We start from the raw sequence: 24,161 nt of genomic DNA, 5'->3' as shown, positions 1-24,161 counted from the left end.
GGACTATATTTTTTAGAAATCAATGACGTGGTGTACTCACATACTTCGCGCCAGAGGCTCTTGTATTGTAATCAGTCAGCGTGTGCTATGAACAAGGCAGTGTCTGGTAGTGCCATGCTGAGATTCTGACATCAAGCCTCACCTGGAGGAAGTTACATGCTTCTGAGACTTTCTTCCCTCTAAGATTGACTTCAGTGGAAAAAAGGCAGGAACCACACTCTAGTAGGTCTCTTGCAGTAGAGTTCAAGGCACTGCTGGGATTTGAACCCAGGATCTCCTGTTTACTAGACAGGCACTTTAACCAACTAAGCCACAGCGCCAGGACACAAGAAAGACTCGGGCCACCACTGCCCTCATCTGGCAGTTGTTACACATTTTACAATTGCAAGAGCGTGGCTACGATCCTTGCCAGCTGTTGGAGTTGGTCAATATTTGCTCTACGTAACCGCCTCAAATGCTTCCTTCTCCATTACTTTCTCTCTCCAGGCCACTGCTGTTCACCTCTGTCATGTTCACTGCCCAACAAGGAGGTACCTGTGTGGCTTCTAAGAGATCTTCATTATTGAATTGTTTTCTCGAGCAGCACTATTGTAATGCCTGCATGGCATGAGCAAAGACATGTTGTGCGAGTGCCTAGCTGACACTTTTGTTCTTTACATAAAAGGTCAACATTTACCATGCCTCCAGCAGACATAAAGGTTGTTCTTGGCAAAAGATTCATCAACATTGACAAGGTGCTGCTGGGATTTGGACCCAGGATCTCCTGTTTACAAGACAGGTGCTTTAACCAGCTAAGCCACAGCACCCCCTGTTAAGACTTGGGACTCATAGTTCAGGGATTATCCAACTACTAAACTTAGCAGCCTGACAGCAGAAAATGTTCATAACCAAGCTGATAGTGCACTCTTCATTATTTGAGTCAGTCAAGACTCCCCTGCTGCTTCACTCAGTTGATCGTAATGGCGGTAATTCAGATGATGAGAACCTACTGAAATTTCAGACAGATTTCAGTGATCTGCCACTTCAGTAAAGTAAGGAATGGGCCCACGAGCTTTGTGTGGACTATATTTTTTAGAAATCAATGACGTGGTGTACTCACATACTTCGCGCCAGAGGCTCTTGTATTGTAATCAGTCAGCGTGTGCTATGCACAAGGCAGTGTCTGGTAGTGCCATGCTGAGATTCTGACATCAAGCCTCACCTGGAGGAAGTTACATGCTTCTGAGACTTTCTTCCCTCTAAGATTGACTTCAGTGGAAAAAAGGCAGAAACCACACTCTAGGAGGTCTCTTACAGTAGAGTTCAAGGCACTGCTGGGATTTGAACCCAGGATCTCCTGTTTACTAGACAGGCACTTTAACCAACTAAGCCACAGCGCCAGGAGACAAGAAAGACTCGGGTCACCACTGCCCTCATCTGGCAGTTGTTACACATTTTACAATTGCAAGAGCGTGGCTACGATCCTTGCCAGCTGTTGGAGTTGGTCAATATTTGCTCTACGTAACCGCCTCAAATGCTTCCTTCTCCATTACTTTCTCTCTCCAGGCCACTGCTGTTCACCTCTGTCATGTTCACTGCCCAACGAGGAGGTAGCTGTGTGGCTTCTAGGAAATCTTCATTATTGAATTGTTTTCTCGAGCAGCACTATTGTAATGCCTGCATGGCATGAGCAAAGACATGTTGCGCGAGTGCCTAGCTGACACTTTTGTTCTTTACATAAAAGGTCAACGTTTACCATGCCTCCAGCAGACATAAAGGTTGTTCTTGGCAAAAGATTCATCAACATTGACAAGGTGCTGCTGGGATTTGGACCCAGGATCTCCTGTTTACAAGACAGGTGCTTTAACCAGCTAAGCCACAGCACCCCCTGTTAAGACTTGGGACTCATAGTTCAGGGATTATCCAACTACTAAACTTAGCAGCCTGACAGCAGAAAATGTTCATAACCAAGCTGATAGTGCACTCTTCATTATTTGAGTCAGTCAAGACTCCCCTGCTGCTTCACTCAGTTGATCGTAATGGCGGTAATTCAGATGATGAGAACCTACTGAAATTTCAGACAGATTTCAGTGATCTGCCACTTCAGTAAAGTAAGGAATGGGCCCACGAGCTTTGTGTGGACTATATTTTTTAGAAATCAATGACGTGGTGTACTCACATACTTCGCGCCAGAGGCTCTTGTATTGTAATCAGTCAGCGTGTGCTATGCACAAGGCAGTGTCTGGTAGTGCCATGCTGAGATTCTGACATCAAGCCTCACCTGGAGGAAGTTACATGCTTCTGAGACTTTCTTCCCTCTAAGATTGACTTCAGTGGAAAAAAGGCAGAAACCACACTCTAGGAGGTCTCTTACAGTAGAGTTCAAGGCACTGCTGGGATTTGAACCCAGGATCTCCTGTTTACTAGACAGGCACTTTAACCAACTAAGCCACAGCGCCAGGAGACAAGAAAGACTCGGGTCACCACTGCCCTCATCTGGCAGTTGTTACACATTTTACAATTGCAAGAGCGTGGCTACGATCCTTGCCAGCTGTTGGAGTTGGTCAATATTTGCTCTACGTAACCGCCTCAAATGCTTCCTTCTCCATTACTTTCTCTCTCCAGGCCACTGCTGTTCACCTCTGTCATGTTCACTGCCCAACGAGGAGGTAGCTGTGTGGCTTCTAGGAAATCTTCATTATTGAATTGTTTTCTCGAGCAGCACTATTGTAATGCCTGCATGGCATGAGCAAAGACATGTTGCGCGAGTGCCTAGCTGACACTTTTGTTCTTTACATAAAAGGTCAACGTTTACCATGCCTCCAGCAGACATAAAGGTTGTTCTTGGCAAAAGATTCATCAACATTGACAAGGTGCTGCTGGGATTTGGACCCAGGATCTCCTGTTTACAAGACAGGTGCTTTAACCAGCTAAGCCACAGCACCCCCTGTTAAGACTTGGGACTCATAGTTCAGGGATTATCCAACTACTAAACTTAGCAGCCTGACAACAGAAGATGTTCATAACCAAGCTGATTGTACACTCTTCATTAGTTGAGTCAGTCAAGACTCCCCTGCTGCTTCACTCAGTTGATCGTAATGGCGGTAATTCAGATGATGAGAATCTACTGAAATTTCAGACAGATTTCAGTGATCTGCTACTTCAGTAAAGTAAGGAATGGGCCCACGAGCTTTGTGTGGACTATATTTTTTAGAAATCAATGACGTGGTGTACTCACATACTTCGCGCCAGAGGCTCTTGTATTGTAATCAGTCAGCGTGTGCTATGCACAAGGCAGTGTCTGGTAGTGCCATGCTGAGATTCTGACATCAAGCCTCACCTGGAGGAAGTTACATGCTTCTGAGACTTTCTTCCCTCTAAGATTGACTTCAGTGGAAAAAAGGCAGGAACCACACTCTAGTAGGTCTCTTACAGTAGAGTTCAAGGCACTGCTGGGATTTGAACCCAGGATCTCCTGTTTACTAGACAGGCACTTTAACCAACTAAGCCACAGCGCCAGGACACAAGAAAGACTCGGGCCACTACTGCCCTCATCTGGCAGTTGTTACACATTTTACAATTGCAAGAGCGTGGCTACGATCCTTGCCAGCTGTTGGAGTTGGTCAATATTTGCTCTACGTAACCGCCTCAAATGCTTCCTTCTCCATTACTTTCTCTCTCCAGGCCACTGCTGTTCACCTCTGTCATGTTCACTGCCCAACGAGGAGGTAGCTGTGTGGCTTCTAGGAAATCTTCATTATTGAATTGTTTTCTCGAGCAGCACTATTGTAATGCCTGCATGGCATGAGCAAAGACATGTTGTGCGAGTGCCTAGCTGACACTTTTGTTCTTTACATAAAAGGTCAACGTTTACCATGCCTCCAGCAGACATAAAGGTTGTTCTTGGCAAAAGATTCATCAACATTGACAAGGTGCTGCGGGGATTTGAACCCAGGATCTCCTGTTTACAAGACAGGTGCTTTAACCAGCTAAGCCACAGCACCCCCTGTTAAGACTTGGGACTCATAGTTCAGGGATTATCCAACTACTAAACTTAGCAGCCTGACAGCAGAAAATGTTCATAACCAAGCTGATTGTACACTCTTCATTATTTGAGTCAGTCAAGACTCCCCTGCTGCTTCACTCAGTTGATCGTAATGGCGGTAATTCAGATGATGAGAATCTACTGAAATTTCAGACAGATTTCAGTGATCTGCTACTTCAGTAAAGTAAGGAATGGGCCCACGAGCTTCGTGTGGACTATATTTTTTAGAAATCAATGACGTGGTGTACTCACATACTTCGCGCCAGAGGCTCTTGTATTGTAATCAGTCAGCGTGTGCTATGAACAAGGCAGTGTCTGGTAGTGCCATGCTGAGATTCTGACATCAAGCCTCACCTGGAGGAAGTTACATGCTTCTGAGACTTTCTTCCCTCTAAGATTGACTTCAGTGGAAAAAAGGCAGGAACCACACTCTAGTAGGTCTCTTGCAGTAGAGTTCAAGGCACTGCTGGGATTTGAACCCAGGATCTCCTGTTTACTAGACAGGCACTTTAACCAACTAAGCCACAGCGCCAGGACACAAGAAAGACTCGGGCCACCACTGCCCTCATCTGGCAGTTGTTACACATTTTACAATTGCAAGAGCGTGGCTACGATCCTTGCCAGCTGTTGGAGTTGGTCAATATTTGCTCTACGTAACCGCCTCAAATGCTTCCTTCTCCATTACTTTCTCTCTCCAGGCCACTGCTGTTCACCTCTGTCATGTTCACTGCCCAACAAGGAGGTACCTGTGTGGCTTCTAAGAGATCTTCATTATTGAATTGTTTTCTCGAGCAGCACTATTGTAATGCCTGCATGGCATGAGCAAAGACATGTTGTGCGAGTGCCTAGCTGACACTTTTGTTCTTTACATAAAAGGTCAACATTTACCATGCCTCCAGCAGACATAAAGGTTGTTCTTGGCAAAAGATTCATCAACATTGACAAGGTGCTGCTGGGATTTGGACCCAGGATCTCCTGTTTACAAGACAGGTGCTTTAACCAGCTAAGCCACAGCACCCCCTGTTAAGACTTGGGACTCATAGTTCAGGGATTATCCAACTACTAAACTTAGCAGCCTGACAGCAGAAAATGTTCATAACCAAGCTGATAGTGCACTCTTCATTATTTGAGTCAGTCAAGACTCCCCTGCTGCTTCACTCAGTTGATCGTAATGGCGGGTATTCAGATGATGAGAATCTACTGAAATTTCAGACAGATTTCAGTGATCTGCTACTTCAGGAAAGTAAGGAATGGGCCCACGAGCTTTGTGTGGACTATATTTTTTAGAAATCAATGACGTGGTGTACTCACATACTTCGCGCCAGAGGCTCTTGTATTGTAATCAGTCAGCGTGTGCTATGCACAAGGCAGTGTCTGGTAGTGCCATGCTGAGATTCTGACATCAAGCCTCACCTGGAGGAAGTTAAATGCTTCTGAGACTTTCTTCCCTCTAAGATTGACTTCAGTGGAAAAAAGGCAGGAACCACACTCTAGTAGGTCTCTTACAGTAGAGTTCAAGGCACTGCTGGGATTTGAACCCAGGATCTCCTGTTAACTAGACAGGCACTTTAACCAACTAAGCCACAGCGCCAGGACACAAGAAAGACTCGGGCCACCACTGCCCTCATCTGGCAGTTGTTACACATTTTACAATTGCAAGAACGTGGCTACGATCCTTGCCAGCTGTTGGAGTTGGTCAATATTTGCTCTACGTAACCGCCTCAAATGCTTCCTTCTCCATTACTTTCTCTCTCCAGGCCACTGCTGTTCACCTCTGTCATGTTCACTGCCCAACGAGGAGGTAGCTGTGTGGCTTCTAGGAAATCTTCATTATTGAATTGTTTTCTCGAGCAGCACTATTGTAATGCCTGCATGGCATGAGCAAAGACATGTTGTGCAAGTGCCTAGCTGACACTTTTGTTCTTTACATAAAAGGTCAACGTTTACCATGCCTCCAGCAGACATAAAGGTTGTTCTTGGCAAAAGATTCATCAACATTGACAAGGTGCTGCGGGGATTTGAACCCAGGATCTCCTGTTTACAAGACAGGTGCTTTAACCAGCTAAGCCACAGCACCCCCTGTTAAGACTTGGGACTCATAGTTCAGGGATTATCCAACTACTAAACTTAGCAGCCTGACAGCAGAAAATGTTCATAACCAAGCTGATTGTACACTCTTCATTATTTGAGTCAGTCAAGACTCCCCTGCTGCTTCACTCAGTTGATCGTAATGGCGGTAATTCAGATGATGAGAATCTACTGAAATTTCAGACAGATTTCAGTGATCTGCTACTTCAGTAAAGTAAGGAATGGGCCCACGAGCTTCGTGTGGACTATATTTTTTAGAAATCAATGACGTGGTGTACTCACATACTTCGCGCCAGAGGCTCTTGTATTGTAATCAGTCAGCGTGTGCTATGAACAAGGCAGTGTCTGGTAGTGCCATGCTGAGATTCTGACATCAAGCCTCACCTGGAGGAAGTTACATGCTTCTGAGACTTTCTTCCCTCTAAGATTGACTTCAGTGGAAAAAAGGCAGGAACCACACTCTAGTAGGTCTCTTGCAGTAGAGTTCAAGGCACTGCTGGGATTTGAACCCAGGATCTCCTGTTTACTAGACAGGCACTTTAACCAACTAAGCCACAGCGCCAGGAGACAAGAAAGACTCGGGCCACCACTGCCCTCATCTGGCAGTTGATACACATTTTACAATTGCAAGAGCGTGGCTACGATCCTTGCCAGCTGTTGGAGTTGGTCAATATTTGCTCTACGTAACCGCCTCAAATGCTTCCTTCTCCATTACTTTCTCTCTCCAGGCCACTGCTGTTCACCTCTGTCATGTTCACTGCCCAACGAGGAGGTAGCTGTGTGGCTTCTAGGAAATCTTCATTATTGAATTGTTTTCTCGAGCAGCACTATTGTAATGCCTGCATGGCATGAGCAAAGACATGTTGTGCGAGTGCCTAGCTGACACTTTTGTTCTTTACATAAAAGGTCAACGTTTACCATGCCTCCAGCAGACATAAAGGTTGTTCTTGGCAAAAGATTCATCAACATTGACAAGTTGCTGCGGGGATTTGGACACAGGATCTCCTGTTTACAAGACAGGTGCTTTAACCAGCTAAGCCACAGCACCCCCTGTTAAGACTTGGGACTCATAGTTCAGGGATTATCCAACTACTAAACTTAGCAGCCTGACAGCAGAAAATGTTCATAACCAAGCTGATTGTACACTCTTCATTATTTGAGTCAGTCAAGACTCCCCTGCTGCTTCACTCAGTTGATCGTAATGGCGGTAATTCAGATGATGAGAATCTACTGAAATTTCAGACAGATTTCAGTGATCTGCTACTTCAGTAAAGTAAGGAATGGGCACACGAGCTTCGTGTGGACTATATTTTTTAGAAATCAATGACGTGGTGTACTCACATACTTCGCGCCAGAGGCTCTTGTATTGTAATCAGTCAGCGTGTGCTATGCAGAAGGCAGTGTCTGGTAGTGCCATGCTGAGATTCTGACATCAAGCCACACCTGGAGGATGTTACATGCTTCTGAGACTTTCTTCCCTCTAAGATTGACTTCAGTGGAAAAAAGGCAGGAACCACACTCTAATAGGTCTCTTACAGTAGAGTTCAAGGCACTGCTGGGATTTGAACCCAGGATCTCCTGTTTACTAGACAGGCACTTTAACCAACTAAGCCACAGCGCCAGGACACAAGAAAGACTCGGGCCACCACTGCTTTCATCTGGCAGTTGATACACATTTTACAATTGCAAGAGCGTGGCTACGATCCTTGCCAGCTGTTGGAGTTGGTCAATATTTGCTCTACGTAACCGCCTCAAATGCTTCCTTCTCCATTACTTTCTCTCTCTAGGCCACTGCTGTTCACCTCTGTAATGTTCACTGCCCAACGAGGAGGTAGCTGTGTGGCTTCTAGGAAATCTTCATTATTGAATTGTTTTCTCGAGCAGCACTATTGTAATGCCTGCATGGCATGAGCAAAGACATGTTGTGCGAGTGCCTAGCTGACACTTTTGTTCTTTACATAAAAGGTCAACGTTTACCATGCCTCCAGCAGACATAAAGGTTGTTCTTGGCAAAAGAATCATCAACATTGACAAGGTGCTGCGGGGATTTGGACCCAGGATCTCCTGTTTACAAGACAGGTGCTTTAACCAGCTAAGCCACAGCACCCCCTGTTAAGACTTGGGACTCATAGTTCAGGGATTATCCAACTACTAAACTTAGCAGCCTGACAGCAGAAAATGTTCACAACCAAGCTGATTGTACACTCTTCATTATTTGAGTCAGTCAAGACTCCCCTGCTGCTTCACTCAGTTGATCGTAATGGCGGTAATTCAGATGATGAGAATCTACTGAAATTTCAGACAGATTTCAGTGATCTGCTACTTCAGTAAAGTAAGGAATGGGCCCACGAGCTTCGTGTGGACTATATTTTTTAGAAATCAATGACGTGGTGTACTCACATACTTCGCGCCAGAGGCTCTTGTATTGTAATCAGTCAGCGTGTGCTATGAACAAGGCAGTGTCTGGTAGTGCCATGCTGAGATTCTGACATCAAGCCTCACCTGGAGGAAGTTACATGCTTCTGAGACTTTCTTCCCTCTAAGATTGACTTCAGTGGAAAAAAGGCAGGAACCACACTCTAGTAGGTCTCTTACAGTAGAGTTCAAGGCACTGCTGGGATTTGAACCCAGGATCTCCTGTTTACTAGACAGGCACTTTAACCAACTAAGCCACAGCGCCAGGAGACAAGAAAGACTCGGGCCACCACTGCCCTCATCTGGCAGTTGATACACATTTTACAATTGCAAGAGCGTGGCTACGATCCTTGCCAGCTGTTGGAGTTGGTCAATATTTGCTCTACGTAACCGCCTCAAATGCTTCCTTCTCCATTACTTTCTCTCTCCAGGCCACTGCTGTTCACCTCTGTGAAATCTTCATTATTGAATTGTTTTCTCGAGCAGCACTATTGTAATGCCTGCATAATTAGTCAGCATGTGCTATGAACAGATGTAGCCACTTGAATTTTCCCCTGTTTACATTGGCTGGTCCATGACTGGTCCCTGCTGGGTTATGGGTGGGAACTAGACTATAATGAGATCCCCCATGATGATGTAATGAAGAAGGGGGTTGGCATGATCTGACCCTTACCTCTCTGTGTATAAAGTACTTGCAATGATTTATCCATCCACCAGGGAGAGCAGTGATTATGAAAGCTGTAGTGACTTACCTGAAATCAGGTAAGATACTTGAAATTAGGCATTGTAACTCCACTGCAAAAAATGAAAATCTAAGAGTATAATTTTCTTATAATCAGACAAAATTTCTATTTTATTAATAAACTGACTACACTGCAATAAATGGCCTGTGAAATTTAAGAATTTTTTTCTGTTGTGAGGTAAATATGACCTAAAACTAGCAAAATGTGTTTTTAGTCAGTTTTTTCATGAAATTTGTATTTTCTATTTTACTTCATCTTTTGGAGATGAGGCGAACCCAAGATGTGTGTAATATAATAATTACAGGCCTAAACAAAGTAATAAGATATTGTCAAGCAATGAGGGACAGTGTGGTATATGACAATTAAACAGATCTGAAGCCCATCGAGTTTGTTTGGCCAAGCCAGGTACAGCAGCGTTTGCAAGTAATAGTTATTTTGGGAGAGGAGAGTGACCCAAGATGTGTGTAACAAACTAATTACAGGCCTAAACAAAGTAATAAGGTTGATTGTGGAGAATAAAGGTGGACAGAGTGGAAAATGAAAAATAAAAAAACACTGTGCTTGAATAAAAGCACAGTGTTTAATAAAAGTATTTTGCTTATTCATACTTATTGTACTGTGCTTGAATAAAACACATTCCTTAGTGTGTTCTGTCTTTCTGTCTTGCTAACAGTCTGAAACGCTGCTGATGGCTGCATATTCCAGGGGTGGGGGTGGGGAGGCAGTCACAATGACGTATGAATGTGTCATTAACTTCTCTGCTTGGCCACAATGAAAATGCTTGCAGGGGATCAAGGTAAGGTTGTTTTCTTAACCTAAGAACACTGAACTAATGGTCAAGCAGGGTGGTTGTCATGACCTGAGCATCCAGTCCTCATGTGTGCCACGCCCCCTGATCATCCACGTGTGCTTCCCCGATTCTGCCCAGCTGTTTCCTGTTCTTTTCCACTTGTCTTGTATATATCAGCCCGCGTTAGGGGCGGTATGGTGGTGCAGTGGTTAGTAATGTTGCCTCATACCTCTGGCTCCCAGGTTCAAATCTCCGCCTGGGTCACAAGTGTGCGGAGTTTGCATGTTCTCCCCATGTCGTTGTGGGGTTTCCTCCGGGTACTCCAGTTTTCCCCCACAGTCCAAAGGCATGCTGAGGCTAATTGGACTTGCTAAATTGTCCGTAGGAATGAATAAGTGAGTGACTGGTGGGTGAGTGTGCCCTGCGATGGTCTGGCCCCCCCATCCTGGGTTATTCCCTGCCTCGTGCCCATTGCTTCCGGGATAGGCTCCAGACCCCCCACGACCCAGTAAGATAAGCGGTTCGGAAATGGATATCAGTCCGCATTTGTGTCGGCTCCCCAGGTCTGTCATCGATGTTGTCCATCGTGCTGTACCCTACCCTGTCTTCTGGAATAAAACCCCCATTCCTGACTCCACGGCTTCACTGCCTCCCTGCCCGCTGAGCGATCGTCACAGAATGGCAGACATCCAAAAAGACACACCGCAGGGGACCAAGAGCCAGTGTCTCGGTCACCTGCAAGAGGTAGTGTACTGGCTGTCCCAACCCAAGGTCTAGGAGGACCCCATAGCCCGGGACTTGGCCAGCCGAAGCGGGGATCTCCTCAATGAAGCACCCCTGCCCAGAAATGCGCACCCCCGATCTCCAGCTACTAATGCAGTGGATTATGTAGCTGAGGCACCAGCTCCGCCCATGGCGGAGGTCCCGGCTACGGCCGCGGTCCCTGCTACAGCCCCACTTCCTGCTACGCCCACTATGGCCTCACCTGTTGCACCGCCCATCTTTGCTCTACCTGCTTGTCCTGGCCCTGCTCCACCGTTCCCTTGAGGCTCCTGTCCTGCCGCCTCTGGCTGCTGCTCCGCCCGAGGCTCCTCTGCCTCCGCCGGCCCCTGCTCCGCCTTCAGCCCCTCAGCCTCCGCCTTCACCCGCACCTGTGACTCCTGCCCCTGAGGCTCTACCAGTCCCAGTCCTTGACCCTGCTCCAGTCCCCCCAGTTCCAGCTCCAGTCCCCGAGGAGGTCCTGCACTGTCAGATCATCGCTCCCCCTCACATGATGGAAGGAGGAACTTGAGTGGGATCCCTCAGGGACCTCCCTAATGACTCCTTTGCCCTCACGCCAATGAGGTTGACCCCGCCTTTCTGTGTCCCGGAAGGGGAGAGGACACACGCACAAGGCTTGGGTCCCACCCGCCCTGCTCCCTGGCTTGCCCTCGCTCACCTTGGCTGGGGCTCAGGTTTGGCGGTAGCCTGCGAGTCCCCCTCCAATGCCTCATCGCCCTGCCTCGGTCCCGCTCTTCGGGGACCTCCCTAATGATTCCTTTGCCCTCACGCCAACAAGGTCAACCCCGCCTTTCTGTGTCCCGGAAGGGGAGAGGACACACGCACAAGGCTTGGGTCCCACCCGCCCTGCTCCCTGGCTTGCCCTCACTCACCTTGGCTGGGGCTCAGGTTTGGCGGTAGCCTGCGAGTCCCCCTCCAATGCCTCATCGCCCTGCCTCGGTCCAGCTCTTCGGGGACCTCCCTAATGATTCCTTTGCCCTCACGCCAACAAGGTCAATCCCGCCTTTCTGTGTCCCGGAAGGGGAGAGGACACAGGCACAAGGCTTGGGTCCCACCTGCCCTGCCCCCTGGCTTGCCCTCACTCACTTTGGCTGGGGCTCCGGTTTGGCGGTCACCTGCGAGTCCCTCTCCAATGCCTCATCGCCCTGCCTCGGTCCCGCCTCCGACATCTCGTCGGTCACCTGCGGGTTCCTTCCTCGTCTCCTACGCCTGTCCTTCGCCCTGCCTCCTCAGACCCTCCGGGGTCCCCTCCTGCTCCGGCCTCTCGGTCGCCTACGGCCCCTCCAACTGCAGCCCATCGCCCGCTGTAGTTGCTTTGGGCTCCCCTTTGTCCCCCGTCCTTTCGGGTTTGGTCCTCTGTCTCTGTTCTTCATCCCTGTGTTCCTCCTGTCTCTGCTCCTCGTCCCTCTGTGTCTCCTCCGTTCCCTCCTGGTCCTTTTGTACAGATGTCTGTTTTCATCCGGCTACGCAGACATACTTGGCTTGTTTATGTGCAGTCATCTCACGTGCCTTTACAGCCAATCAACGCACGATGTAACACGTGGTGCCGCACAAAGTAAACAATGATGAGCAGTTTAAGCGCGGATTTGCATGGCCGAGTTGCGGAAGACGCAAAGAATAAGCATACGCAACATTGCCATCAGACTTACAGAAATGAATAGGAGAAAGACCCCAGAAGCACTGTGCTAGAGGCTCTGTTCTGCCCAGAGGTGGTTTTTACAAACCTTCTGTATATAAAAGTTACATTATACACTATAATATGCACAGTCTATGATAATATGTGTTATTGAAGCAGATTTTCTGAGCAATGTCAGAATGGAAATGGCATGTGTACATTAATTTTTCTCAAAATACAATAATTTCAAGCTGCTGGTACGATACTTCAACATTTAAGATCTGACAACACTGGGCAGCCAGCAGGCAGCTGCCAGCCGGCTTGGAGGGGAAAATTGAGGTGGCTGCATCTGTAAAATGTATTAATGTATCTGACTGGCAATGATTCTTTTTCCTGTAAGAGAACATAATATCAATGTATTTTCCACAAATCATTGAATATGCAATTAATCACTCTATTTATGCAATTAATCATGATTAAGACAGCCATAGCCTGGACTGCTGGTTTCAGGTCTGGTAACCTCAGGAAAGGCAAAACAATGAGTAAAGTTCGACTATAGATCGTACGTGGAGTCATATTACCACAGCAGTAATACTTGGAATATGAGAAAGGGATGAAGGAGCAGCACAGATTACAAAGCACATTCAAACGCACAAATCACTGAGCACTCTACTTTCCACACTGATGTCGCATTATGGAACCAGCCCAACAGATCCCCACAGCCCACCGTGAACTTGCATTATCTGTATCCAGAGCTGAAATGTGTTTCTGGAAGAGTAACTCACACAAAACTCCTGGGCTTGATGCCAACCCAGGACATGTCATGAAGATCGGTGTCAAGTAGCTGGCAGATGATTTTGCAGACATTTCCAATCTATCTCTGACCCCATCTGTAATATCCTGCTCCATCAAGACGACTACAATCAATCCCATTCCTAAAAAGCCTAAAACCACCTGCCTGGATAACTTCTGTCCTCTGGCACTGACCTCAGTCATTATGAAGTGTTTTGAGCAACTAGCTGGTTACAGGACACATCTCCTCTTTACTACCGAACACCCTGGACCCACAACAATTTGCATATTTGCAAAACAGGTCAACTGAGGATGCCATTGTCATGCACGGCTTGCCATCCTTTCACACCTTGAAAAAAGTGGCACTTGTGTGAATGTTGTTTATTGAAAGCTCACCATCAAGCTCCAGAACCCAGGGCTGAACAACCACCTATGTAATTGGATCCCCGACTTCCTGTCAGGATGCCCACAGAGTGAGAGTGGGCAACAACATCTCCTCAACCCTAAATTTAGGGCTGGGCAATACGGAAAATTTTTTATTACGATAATCAGTCAATGCTTATTATCACAATTTCTTTCCAGTCCAGTTTAAAGGCTGTTTTTTTCTCACGAGCAAAAGTTGAAGGTTTAAACTATTCTTTATCATCAGAACATGGGAAACACTCACCAAACAAATCAGAAGTAGAATTTGAACAAGTTATTTTAGTCAGCACTGACAAAATACCACCGCTTGCATTATTCCTAGCATTTCTGAATTCTCTGTGGATTATTGCTAAGTCAATTTCTCATAAAATGAATTTTACTTTCTCTAAACTAATACTTTATGATTTACCAAGATTACCCTTATTAGATGGGTTGCTTTGGACTTACCTGCTCTCATTGAGTTGCCCTCTAGTTTTGACTGTGCAGATTAAGTCTGCCTGGCTGCCCTATTGCATTATCTTATTTGTTCAATAAATCCTGTATGTTATCTTACAGCTGTGTCTGTACTTGTGCTCCATGGCTGGTCCAGACAAGCAGTCACAGAGGCAGTGATGTAATTTCATTGTGTTGTGAAACGTGTTACTGGCAGCATGTTCGATCTTAAATTATACCAATCTTTATCAAGCATTCGGCAATTGATTTAAAGAAAAATCAATTGGAAAATGCTTTATATCACAGTAATTATATTTTATATAAGTAATTTATATAAGTTTTATTGCCCAGAACTATCGAATTGTAAACACTGGAGCCCCTCAGGGATTTGTGTCCACTTTAGTCCTTATTCACACATGACTGCTTGGTCATACATAACTCAAATTCAATTGTTAAGTGTGCTAATGGAAGCAGTCAGCAACCTTACCACTACTGGTGACGTGGCAGCCTACAGAGTTCAGGTTAACTCCATGACATCTTACCAGGTGCCAGGAGAATTACCTCTCCCGAAACATCAACAAGACTAAGTAGATGATTGTGGTCTTTCATGCACCAATCTATATTTACAATGCTACAGTGGAAAGAGTCAGCTGTTTCAGGTTCCTGTGGGTCTACATCTCCACATATTTTTGCAATAACAAAAAATGGACAGCAGTGGCTGCTCTTCCTTTACAGAAGTTTGGTATGTCACCCACATCTTAAACAATTTCTAGAAGTACACCACAGAAGTCAGCATGGAGTATCACTGGTTGCAACCTCCCTGACCTCCAGTACATCTACAAAAGCAGATACCTAAAAATGGCCAGGTGCATCCTCAAGGACCCCAGCCATCCCAAACACAAACCATTTTCACTCTTGCTGTCAGTAAACGGTACCAGAGCACTGGAGCACATACAAACAGGCTCTGCAACAGTTTTTGCCCACAAATACTGAGGCTACTCAGTAGTTGATCAGGCCACTAGTATGGACAATTTGCTCATTTCATTTTAAATTTTACATTTTATCATTTCTCTTATATATCACTTACTATAGCAAACTGGGAAACACATTTTATTACATAAATCTACAGCTGTTTCCTGTACTGTTGTTGTCATGCCCGGCTCGTCCGCTCCTCGTGTGTGCCACGCCCCCTAATTACCCACGTGTGATTTCCTGATCGTGCCCAGTCGTGTCTTGTTTCCTGCTGCCTTGTTCCATGTATACTGAACAAAAATATAAACGCAACACTCTTGTTTCTGCTCCCATTTTTCATGAGATGGACTTAAAGATCTACAATTCATTCCAGATACACAATATTACCATTTCTCTCAAACATTTCTCACAAATCAGTCTAAATGTGTGATAGTGAGCACTTCTGCTTTGCTGAGATAATCCATCCCACCTCACAGGTGTGCCACATCAAGATGCTGATCTGACATCATGGGTAGTGCACAGGTGTACCTTATACTGCCCACAATAAAAGGCCACCCTGGAATGTGCAGTTTTTTGCTTTATTGGGGGTCTGGGGACTCAGAACCGGTCAGTATCTGGTGTGACCACCATTTGCCTCATGCAATGCAACACATCTTCTTCGCATAGAGTTTATCAGATTGTCAATTGTGGCCTGTGGAATGTTGGTCCACTCCTCTTCAATGGCTGTGCGAAGTTGTTGGATATTAGTGGGAACTGGTACACGCTGTCGTATACGCCGGTCAAGCACATCCCAAACATGCTCAGCGGGTGACATGTCCGGTGAGTATGCTGGCCATGCAAGAACTGGGACATTTTCAGCTTCCAAGAACTGTGTACAGATCCTTGCAACATGGGGCCGTGCATTATCTGTCTGAGTGGCTGGTCTCAGACGATCTTGGAGGTGAACCTGCTGGATGTGGAGGTCCTGGGCTGGTGTGGTTACACGTGGTCTGCGGTTGTGAGGCCGGTTGGATGTACTGCCATATTCTCTGAAACGCCTTTGGAGACGGCTTATGGTTGAGAAATGAACATTCAATGCACGAGCAACAGATCTGGTTGACATTCCTGCTGTCCGCATGCCAATTGCACGCTCCCTCAATGCTTGTGGCATCTGTGGCATTTTGCTGTGAGACAAAACTGCACATTCCAGGGTGGCCTTTTATTGTGGGCAGTATAAGGTACACCTGTGCACTACCCATGATGTCAGATCAGCATCTTGATGTGGCACACCTGTGAGGTGGGATGGATTATCTCAGCAAAGCAGAAGTGCTCACTATCACACATTTAGACTGATTTGTGAGAAATGTTTGAGAGAAATGGTAATATTGTGTATCTGGAATGAATTGTAGATCTTTAAGTCCATCTCATAAAAAATGGGAGCAAAAACAAAAGTGTTGCGTTTATATTTTTGTTCAGTGTATTTAAGTTCCTGTTTTGTACTAACCCGTGTTCTGTCATTGATGTTAGTTGGCGTTACATGTCCCATGCTCCCTGTCCTTATTAAATCCCTGGTTTACCCCGACTTCCGCCTGTCTGCCTGCTTCCTACCCGTTCGCCTCGCACGATCGCCGCTTTGTTCGCCAGCGATCGTGACAGAATGACAGACCACAAAAAGAAAGGCACCCGGAGAGGGAAGAGGGTCCCGCAGGAGACGATCCGTCTCGGCGCCTGCTCGCTCTCCAGGCTTTACCTCCCGACGGAGGACGAGAGGGAGGTACCCGCCCGACCTCCAGCCCGAGGGCTGACCACACGTGACCCCGATCCCGTGTGGAAATATTGGCTCTCCAGTGAGGATGAGGACGAGGAGCCCTTCCTCTACCCTTACCCGGAGCCGGAGCCGATTCTTTCACCGCCCGTTTTCCCGGACATCGCACCACCTCTCGCCGCCGCTGGGCGCCGGAGAAGGAGGAGGAGACCGGCGATTGCCTGTCCCGAGGAGCTCCCTCAGTTAACGCCCACGTACATACAGCTCTCTTCCCCTGCAGTAACCACCCCGGAGGCGCTACCCGCGCCTCACCTAGGGAAGCCGGTGAACTGCGCCTCCCAGTTCTTTGCCCTCCAGGGGTTGTTCTGGAGGATCTGGGAGGAACTGGTCCCTCCAGTAAGTCCGGAGGTAACGGAGCTTACGGAGCGACTCCAGATGAGCTTTGCGGCGTTTACTCCGGCTTCCGACCCAAAAGAGCTGGAGAGTATGGCAGAGGATGTGCGGCAGCTCCTCCAGCTCGAGAGGGCTGCGGTCCCAGCTCCCGTGCAGCCGCCATTGCCGGCGGACCCAGCTCGCGTGCAGCCGCCATTGCCGGCGGACCCAGCTCCCGTGCAGCCGCCATTGCCGGCGGACCCAGCTCCCGTGCAGCCGCCATTGCCGGCGGACCCAGCTCCCGTGCAGCCGCCGCTGCCTGCGCAGCCGCCTTCGCTGCCGCCGGTGCCTGCGCAGCCCCCTTCGCTGCCGCCGCTGCCTGCGCAGCCCCCTTCGCTGCCTGCGCAGCCCCCTTCGCTGCCTGCAGCTCCAGGGCAGGCGCCCCCACTGCAGCCACCTGCAGCTCCAGGGCAGGCGCCCCCACTGCAGCCACCTGCAGCTCCAAGTCCTGACCGCGCTCCAAGTCCTGACCGCGCTCCAAGTCCTGACCGCGCTCCAGCGGCTCCCGGGCCAGCGCCCCCACAGCCGGCTAACCGCGTTCCAGTCCCTGACCGCGTTCCTGTCCCTGACCGCGTTCCTGTCCCAGCTCCAGAGGCGCCCCCTCCGCCTGCCGCAGCTCCAGAGGCGCCCCCTCCGCCTGCCGCAGCTCCAGAGGCGCCCCCTCCGCCTGCAGCAGCTCCAGCTCCTGTCCCTTCTCCCCCTGTGACATTACCCTCGCCCCAGCGACCTCGACCCCGAGCGAGGGTCGTTATGTCTGTGTCCCGCAAGGGGAGGGGACACAGACGTAGGACTGGGGTCCCGCCCGCCCTGCCCCCTGGCTCGCCCTCCCTCGCCTGCGCTCTGGCTCGGTTGGCGCCTGCGGGTCCTGGCCCTCCGGGTCGGCTGTCGCCTGCGGGTCCCCCTCCGGTGCCTCGTCGCCCCGCCTCGCTCCCCTCTCCAGAGCCTGGTCGGTCGCCTGCGGGCTCCCCGACAGCGGCTCCTCGGTTGCCTGCGGGGCCCCTACCTCCGGCCCTCCACCGGACGTCGCCGCCTGCTGCGGCTCCCCCCTCCTCCGGGCCTTCGCCGTGGGCCCCTCCTGCTCCCTCGTCCCCTTCCCCGGTGCTCCCTCCTGCTCCCTCCCTGGCCCCTCCGCGGGTCCCTCGCCCTGTCTCCTCAGCCCCTTCTCGGTCCCCTCCGGCTCCGGCCTCCCGGCCGCCTGCGGCCCCTCCGGCTGCCTCCCGTCGCCCGCTGGGGCTCCCTCGGGCTCCCCTTCCTTCCTCCTCCTTCTCTCCCTTCTTTCCTGTCTCTGTCCCACCTGTCTTTGTTCCTCCTCCTGCCTTTGTCCCGCCGTCCTCTGTTCCTGGTCCCTTTGTTCTGCCCCGCTCTGTTCCTGGTTTCCCGTCGTTCCCTCCCGTCACTCCCGCTCCTTTTGTTCCGCCTGTTCCCTCTGTTTCTCCCTTTCTGATCTGTCTCTCCGCTTTCCCGGCCCTTTGTCAGCTCCTGTCATATGTTCTGTCTCTTGCCTTGTTTTGTGCTTCGGTCCTGTTCCCCGTCGTGCGTTAATTCTGTTCTTGTTTTTCAGGTCCTGTTCTGCCTCGTCCCGTCCGTCGCCCCCTTCCTTGGCGCGCCCGGTGTAGCGCGCCTTTGGGGGGGGGTTCTGTCATGCCCGGCTCGTCCGCTCCTCGTGTGTGCCACGCCCCCTAATTACCCACGTGTGATTTCCTGATCGTGCCCAGTCGTGTCTTGTTTCCTGCTGCCTTGTTCCATGTATTTAAGTTCCTGTTTTGTACTAACCCGTGTTCTGTCATTGATGTTAGTTGGCGTTACATGTCCCATGCTCCCTGTCCTTATTAAATCCCTGGTTTACCCCGACTTCCGCCTGTCTGCCTGCTTCCTACCCGTTCGCCTCGCACGATCGCCGCTTTGTTCGCCAGCGATCGTGACAGTTGTGCATTTGAAAAACTTTTATTTGATTTAGCAGTACTGTTGTGCAAAATACAAAAATCCAAGAAAAAATTCAGCTGAATTTTTGAATATGAAAATATTCAATAGTTGCGACCCTAAACATTTGTATGTAAAGTGTGCTTTATGAGGATTCCACAGACAGATACATAGGTGAGGGCAAGCTTGGGGATCATAGCATAGAGTCAGCCAGTTTGCAGCACCCCTGGAGTTGGGGGTTAAGGACTTGAACCGGTAACCTTCCAATCACAATGAGGGATTTCCCTAATTAATTAATAGTTATTTACTTATTTTCATTTATTTCACTCATTTATAGATTTTATATTTCTTTCTTTTAATATTTTAATCATGGCCATCTGACCTTTTGGCTCCAGTAGTCTGTACGAAGACGACAGACAGACATTGTAGCAACTTAATTCTGTCTTAATAAGTTGCTTAAACTTCCTCATCATTTGACTCTAAAATTTCACTGAAGAAATCTATCAATTGGCATCACAAACAAGATCAGTGAGAGATCAATTAATGCTTGATAAGTGACGACAACAAATAAGCACATAAATCAACGGAGGTAAGATCTTCCTCCTGTCTATGGCTGAAGGTTGAAAATAGCCTCTCCCCTGCTCACACACCCGATTAGAGTGTTGTTTGATGAAGAAGAAGTAAATGTAACTGTGAGCTATCCCTATTTGTTGTGACTTCAAAGAAGATAAGTCAACTATAAAGAAGTTTTCTGTTGGTGTATGGGAAAGAAACAGTAGATACCGTTGCTGTAACGGGATAGAAATTGTGTTTTCTTCCAAGAATTTCCATTTTACTGTTCGGGGGAAAAAAAAACAGCCATTACCGTTCAGGATAAAATAGAAGAATGAAACAGTGGTTTTGCCATTTACTGTTTGTGAAAAAACAGTTTTTACAGTTTACAGCTCACAAGCTGTGGCTGTTACATCAAACACATCATCATGGCCTTATTTAGAAAATTTTCCAGTAGAATGAATGTTCCAAGGCTGATTACAGAGAAGGGTGGAAAGGAGCCCCCAAATGTTGAAAAATCTCAGTGAATATCTGGACAAAGCTTGGTATTTGAAGTTGACCGCTATTGACATCCGTGAGAAGTATGCTATGAATACAGATTAAGGTGGCATTTGGTCTTTGGATAAGATGCGAAAAGCACATGGGGAAAAGCACAATGCATTTCTGACGGAAAAATACGGTTGCAGCGGACGCTTGTTTTGTTGAGTCAGATTCAGTGTCAGAAAAACATCATCGCAAAAAGCAATGCTGGCCAAGAGCAGAAAAGTTTGCATAAGCAAGTTGCTGCTATAACCAATGTTGTCCATGAAAAAAGCAAACAGCTATCTGACAGAGAGAGAGAATTGGCAGAAGAGCAAGTTGAGCGTGCGAGTGCCGATCCTGTACGTGCAAGCTTTATTGAGGGAGTTTGACGAATTGCAGAATCGAAACGAGCAAAAAACATATTGGTTTGTTAACAAACCAGCTGCAGATGGCTACGAATACAAGAAATGCTCAGCGACACCCCCGGGGGTCGAGCAAGCACATGGGTGACTCCACCTATTCCTCCTCCTCTTCCAACACTAGCCCTGCCTTCAATTGCTCCTCTACCTGCCCCTCCTGCACCCCCTCTTCCATGGCCCAAGCCAGCAGAGCGGCTGTATCCTGCTGAAGATCAGAAGATGGATCAGAAGGAACAGCGCCTCACACTACCGGAACAATTAAAGTCCACAATGGAAAAAATTGGCAATAAGATGAGCGCTCCCCTAGTGGTGACTGTGAATACTATAGTGACTCATCCCAGCGCAGCACCACCAGTGGTGTCTTCAAGTACGATATTTCAAGTAATAGTTGATACATATGCAAGTAACAAGGCATCAGAAGAAGAAGCCTGAGCCGTTCACCTGGCTCCTCTGAGAACAAAAAGAATCAAGGCAAGAAAATAAGAAGACGAGACATACACCTACAAGGATGTGTATACTCATGAAGTGGCAGACCTGGAGAAAATAGATAAGCGGTCCAAGGAACTCCTACATCCGAAAAAGGAGGTGCTAAAGACATGTACTGAATTGTTTCAGCCGAAGAACATCTACATCCAAATAATGGTCCTTTCAGCGATGGTTTCAGCTGATCAACCCCACAAGTTGTTTGAAGAGGTCACAAGGAGTCTGGGCAATGAAGTTAAAGAGTTAGCAGATGGATGGCCTTGTATTAGAAGATGTTTAAAGCCATACACATCAATTGGGCAAAGGTATCCAACTGCCATCAAAAATCTTTGGAAGAAGGAGTAGAGTTTGCAGAATGCTTCAAACAGTTCTGTCTGGAATACGCAGGGATGCCAGAAATCACTGAAGAGAACTATGAGATGTCTCATTTTGGTCCATTCATATCCCACCCAGACTGGAAGAAAGATACAGACATGCACAGACTGATTCATTTAACTAAAATCAGAATGGCACAGTTTAAACAAACAGAGAAAAAGAAGAATGACAGAACTAAAAAGAATGAGTTAAGGGAAAATGCAATAAATGTTGCAAAACAGGCTGTGGGGCAAAAATCTGTCGTTCCAAGGGGAATGCCTGTTCTGGAACCAAGGGAAATTATGGCAATGATGTAGACGTCAATGCAAGGCTCCAACTGCTGACAATGAAGCAGACGACACGGCTGCTAAGTGCCATTGAGCCAAAAAACCAGGTGCACTTGCTGTACAGCCACTGCTGGCACAGTTGGAGCAAAAAGGCGATGGACTTCATGCCAATATAAAATTGGGAGAGCATGATATTGACTTCCTAATAGATACAGGAGCAGAGCTCACCTGCATTCCAGCTAAAGTGGTTCAATGCTGCAATGTTCTCCTGAATGCAAAAAACAAACATGTAGACACAACTGGAGGTGATAGTTCTGAAATGGTGAGGTCACAAACCGAAGTACAAATTGGGCCACACACAAAGACAATTGCCATGTGGGTGGGGTCTGTCACAACACCACTTTTGGCCATGGATGTGCTTTTGGACATTAATTCGTTGTTCAGCATTAAATGAAGAAAAGTCACCTGGAATTTGAGACACCTGGAGAAAGTCAAATTATAGAATCACCCCATCTGGTCAGACGACGAAAAGGATTGCTGCCTGCTAAAAACGGAGCCAGGGGGACAGCTCCACCATACACCAAGCAGTACCCAATTAAGCAGTGCCCATGGAAGGAAGCATTCCCATTGTCAAGCAGTTGGAGGGCAAAGGGGTTTTACTGAAATCATATAGCACGCCGAACAGCCCGGTGTGGTCAGTAAGGAAGGCGAATGGCATCTGGCACCTCACAATCAATTATCACATGGCCAATCAGCACATTGAAAAACTGGCACCACTAGTGGCAGATCCATCAACTATCTTCCAGGCCCTGAAGCCAGAACATGAATGTTTCTCTGTTACTGACATGACCAATGGCTTCTGGTCAGTTTCACTGGCAGCAGAGGTCCAGCTATGGATGGCTTTCAAGATTGATGGACAACAATACCAGTTCACCTGTCTGCCACAAGGCATGCACAACAGTTCAGCCGTGTACTACATGGCGCAGCAACATCACCTGCAACAAATGCCAGATGTGGAGTCCACAGGGATTCAATATGTTGAAGATGTTTCGATTGCATCAGAAACTGAAGAACAACACGACAGGGACGTCAAAATTCTGGACTATGCAGGCTCAGTCTGTTCCATACTGTGGTTGCATTACAGAAACTTCCAAACTTGCAGATCCTTTCTTAACCATTTGGTAACCATGGTATTTAGGGGCCGGACCTGATTTCCTTTCCTTTCCTTTCCTTTCCTTTCCTTTCCTTTCCTTTCCTTTCCTTTCCTTTCCTTTCCTTTCCTTTCCTTTCCTTTCCAATCCAATCCAATCCAATCCAATCCAATCCAATCATATTTATAAAGCACTTTATACAACCAGCATAGGACCAAAGTGCTGTACAGTAAATAATAAAAAAAAAGATTAAACAAAACAGCATCATAAAAAGACATAAGAACAAAATAAAACACATAATACATAACAGCCCTGTATTAAAACAATATAAAACAACATATAATTAACAAAAACAAACAAAATTAAAAAACATTTCACAAGATGTCAAAGGCCAGGGTAAAGATATGGGTTTTCAGAAGTGATTTAAAAACAGACAGAGAAGAGGCCTGTCTAATCTCTAAAGGCAGATCCTTCCACAGTTTGGGACCTACTACAGCAAAAGCATGATCACCTGTAAGTTTACGCTTAGTCCTGAGTATATTCAGAAGCAGCTGATCGGCTAACCTAAGGTGTATAAGGCAGTAGTAGCTCAGAGAGATACGATGGGGCAAGGCCATGGAGGGCTTTAAAACCAAATAAAAGAATTTTAAAAAGAATCCTAAAAGAAATGGGCAGTCAGTGAAGTGAAGCTAAAATAGGGGAAATGTGCTCAGACTTCCAAGTGGCAGTTAAAAGACGAGCGGCAACATTGTGCACCCTCTGGAGGTGAATGATGGATGAAGCACTATATACTGTAAAGTACGTTACAGTAATTCAGCCGACTGGTCACAAAGGCATGGATTACGGTCACAAAGTGTTTCTGAGAAAGAATTGCCTATATTTTAGCCAGATGCCTCAGCTGGAAGAAACCTGATTTTACAACTGCATTTATTTGACTGTCAAGCAGTCCAATGCTTGAGCTCAGCGTCCACTTTGACCCCCAAGTTTGTGACAATTTGTTTTTTAAACTGGTCCAAGGAATCTAAATACACATTGGGGTCTCAGTGGGGTTACCAAAAACCTTTATCATAAAATTTTAAAAAGTTAATGTCATCGAGACATTGAAGTAACGCTGCACAGAGTATGTGCCTTTTTTCTTTATAGGGACATAAATCTGATAGGCATCAGCATAAAAATGAAATGCAATGCCATGTTTTCTCAGTATAAAACCAAGACTCCATCAG

At 47.3% G+C, this 24,161-nt stretch overlaps 1 protein-coding gene and 16 non-coding genes across 18 annotated transcripts in view; all 17 read right to left on the bottom strand.

Annotated features, from left to right (window-relative positions):
* Positions 1 to 24,161, bottom strand: part of igsf3 (immunoglobulin superfamily, member 3) — a 220,961-nt gene that overhangs the window by 93,517 nt on the left and 103,283 nt on the right. The window lies entirely within an intron of this gene.
* trnat-agu (transfer RNA threonine (anticodon AGU)) lies at positions 247 to 320 on the bottom strand. The gene has a single exon. It is a non-coding gene; the product is annotated as a tRNA-Thr (tRNA).
* trnat-ugu (transfer RNA threonine (anticodon UGU)) lies at positions 733 to 806 on the bottom strand. The gene has a single exon. It is a non-coding gene; the product is annotated as a tRNA-Thr (tRNA).
* On the bottom strand, positions 1,306 to 1,379 carry trnat-agu (transfer RNA threonine (anticodon AGU)). The gene has a single exon. It is a non-coding gene; the product is annotated as a tRNA-Thr (tRNA).
* On the bottom strand, positions 1,792 to 1,865 carry trnat-ugu (transfer RNA threonine (anticodon UGU)). Its single transcript has one exon. It is a non-coding gene; the product is annotated as a tRNA-Thr (tRNA).
* trnat-agu (transfer RNA threonine (anticodon AGU)) lies at positions 2,365 to 2,438 on the bottom strand. Its single transcript has one exon. It is a non-coding gene; the product is annotated as a tRNA-Thr (tRNA).
* trnat-ugu (transfer RNA threonine (anticodon UGU)) lies at positions 2,851 to 2,924 on the bottom strand. Its single transcript has one exon. It is a non-coding gene; the product is annotated as a tRNA-Thr (tRNA).
* Positions 3,424 to 3,497, bottom strand: trnat-agu (transfer RNA threonine (anticodon AGU)). The gene has a single exon. It is a non-coding gene; the product is annotated as a tRNA-Thr (tRNA).
* Positions 3,910 to 3,983, bottom strand: trnat-ugu (transfer RNA threonine (anticodon UGU)). Its single transcript has one exon. It is a non-coding gene; the product is annotated as a tRNA-Thr (tRNA).
* Positions 4,483 to 4,556, bottom strand: trnat-agu (transfer RNA threonine (anticodon AGU)). Its single transcript has one exon. It is a non-coding gene; the product is annotated as a tRNA-Thr (tRNA).
* trnat-ugu (transfer RNA threonine (anticodon UGU)) lies at positions 4,969 to 5,042 on the bottom strand. Its single transcript has one exon. It is a non-coding gene; the product is annotated as a tRNA-Thr (tRNA).
* Positions 5,542 to 5,615, bottom strand: trnat-agu (transfer RNA threonine (anticodon AGU)). The gene has a single exon. It is a non-coding gene; the product is annotated as a tRNA-Thr (tRNA).
* trnat-ugu (transfer RNA threonine (anticodon UGU)) lies at positions 6,028 to 6,101 on the bottom strand. Its single transcript has one exon. It is a non-coding gene; the product is annotated as a tRNA-Thr (tRNA).
* On the bottom strand, positions 6,601 to 6,674 carry trnat-agu (transfer RNA threonine (anticodon AGU)). Its single transcript has one exon. It is a non-coding gene; the product is annotated as a tRNA-Thr (tRNA).
* Positions 7,660 to 7,733, bottom strand: trnat-agu (transfer RNA threonine (anticodon AGU)). Its single transcript has one exon. It is a non-coding gene; the product is annotated as a tRNA-Thr (tRNA).
* Positions 8,146 to 8,219, bottom strand: trnat-ugu (transfer RNA threonine (anticodon UGU)). The gene has a single exon. It is a non-coding gene; the product is annotated as a tRNA-Thr (tRNA).
* On the bottom strand, positions 8,719 to 8,792 carry trnat-agu (transfer RNA threonine (anticodon AGU)). The gene has a single exon. It is a non-coding gene; the product is annotated as a tRNA-Thr (tRNA).

The sequence above is a fragment of the Brienomyrus brachyistius genome, chromosome 16 (genome assembly GCF_023856365.1).
Source record: "Brienomyrus brachyistius isolate T26 chromosome 16, BBRACH_0.4, whole genome shotgun sequence".
Classification (NCBI taxonomy): Eukaryota; Metazoa; Chordata; class Actinopteri; order Osteoglossiformes; family Mormyridae; genus Brienomyrus; species Brienomyrus brachyistius.
The sequence above is the reverse complement of the archived record's forward strand: the minus strand, read 5'-3'. Positions and strand labels throughout refer to the sequence as shown.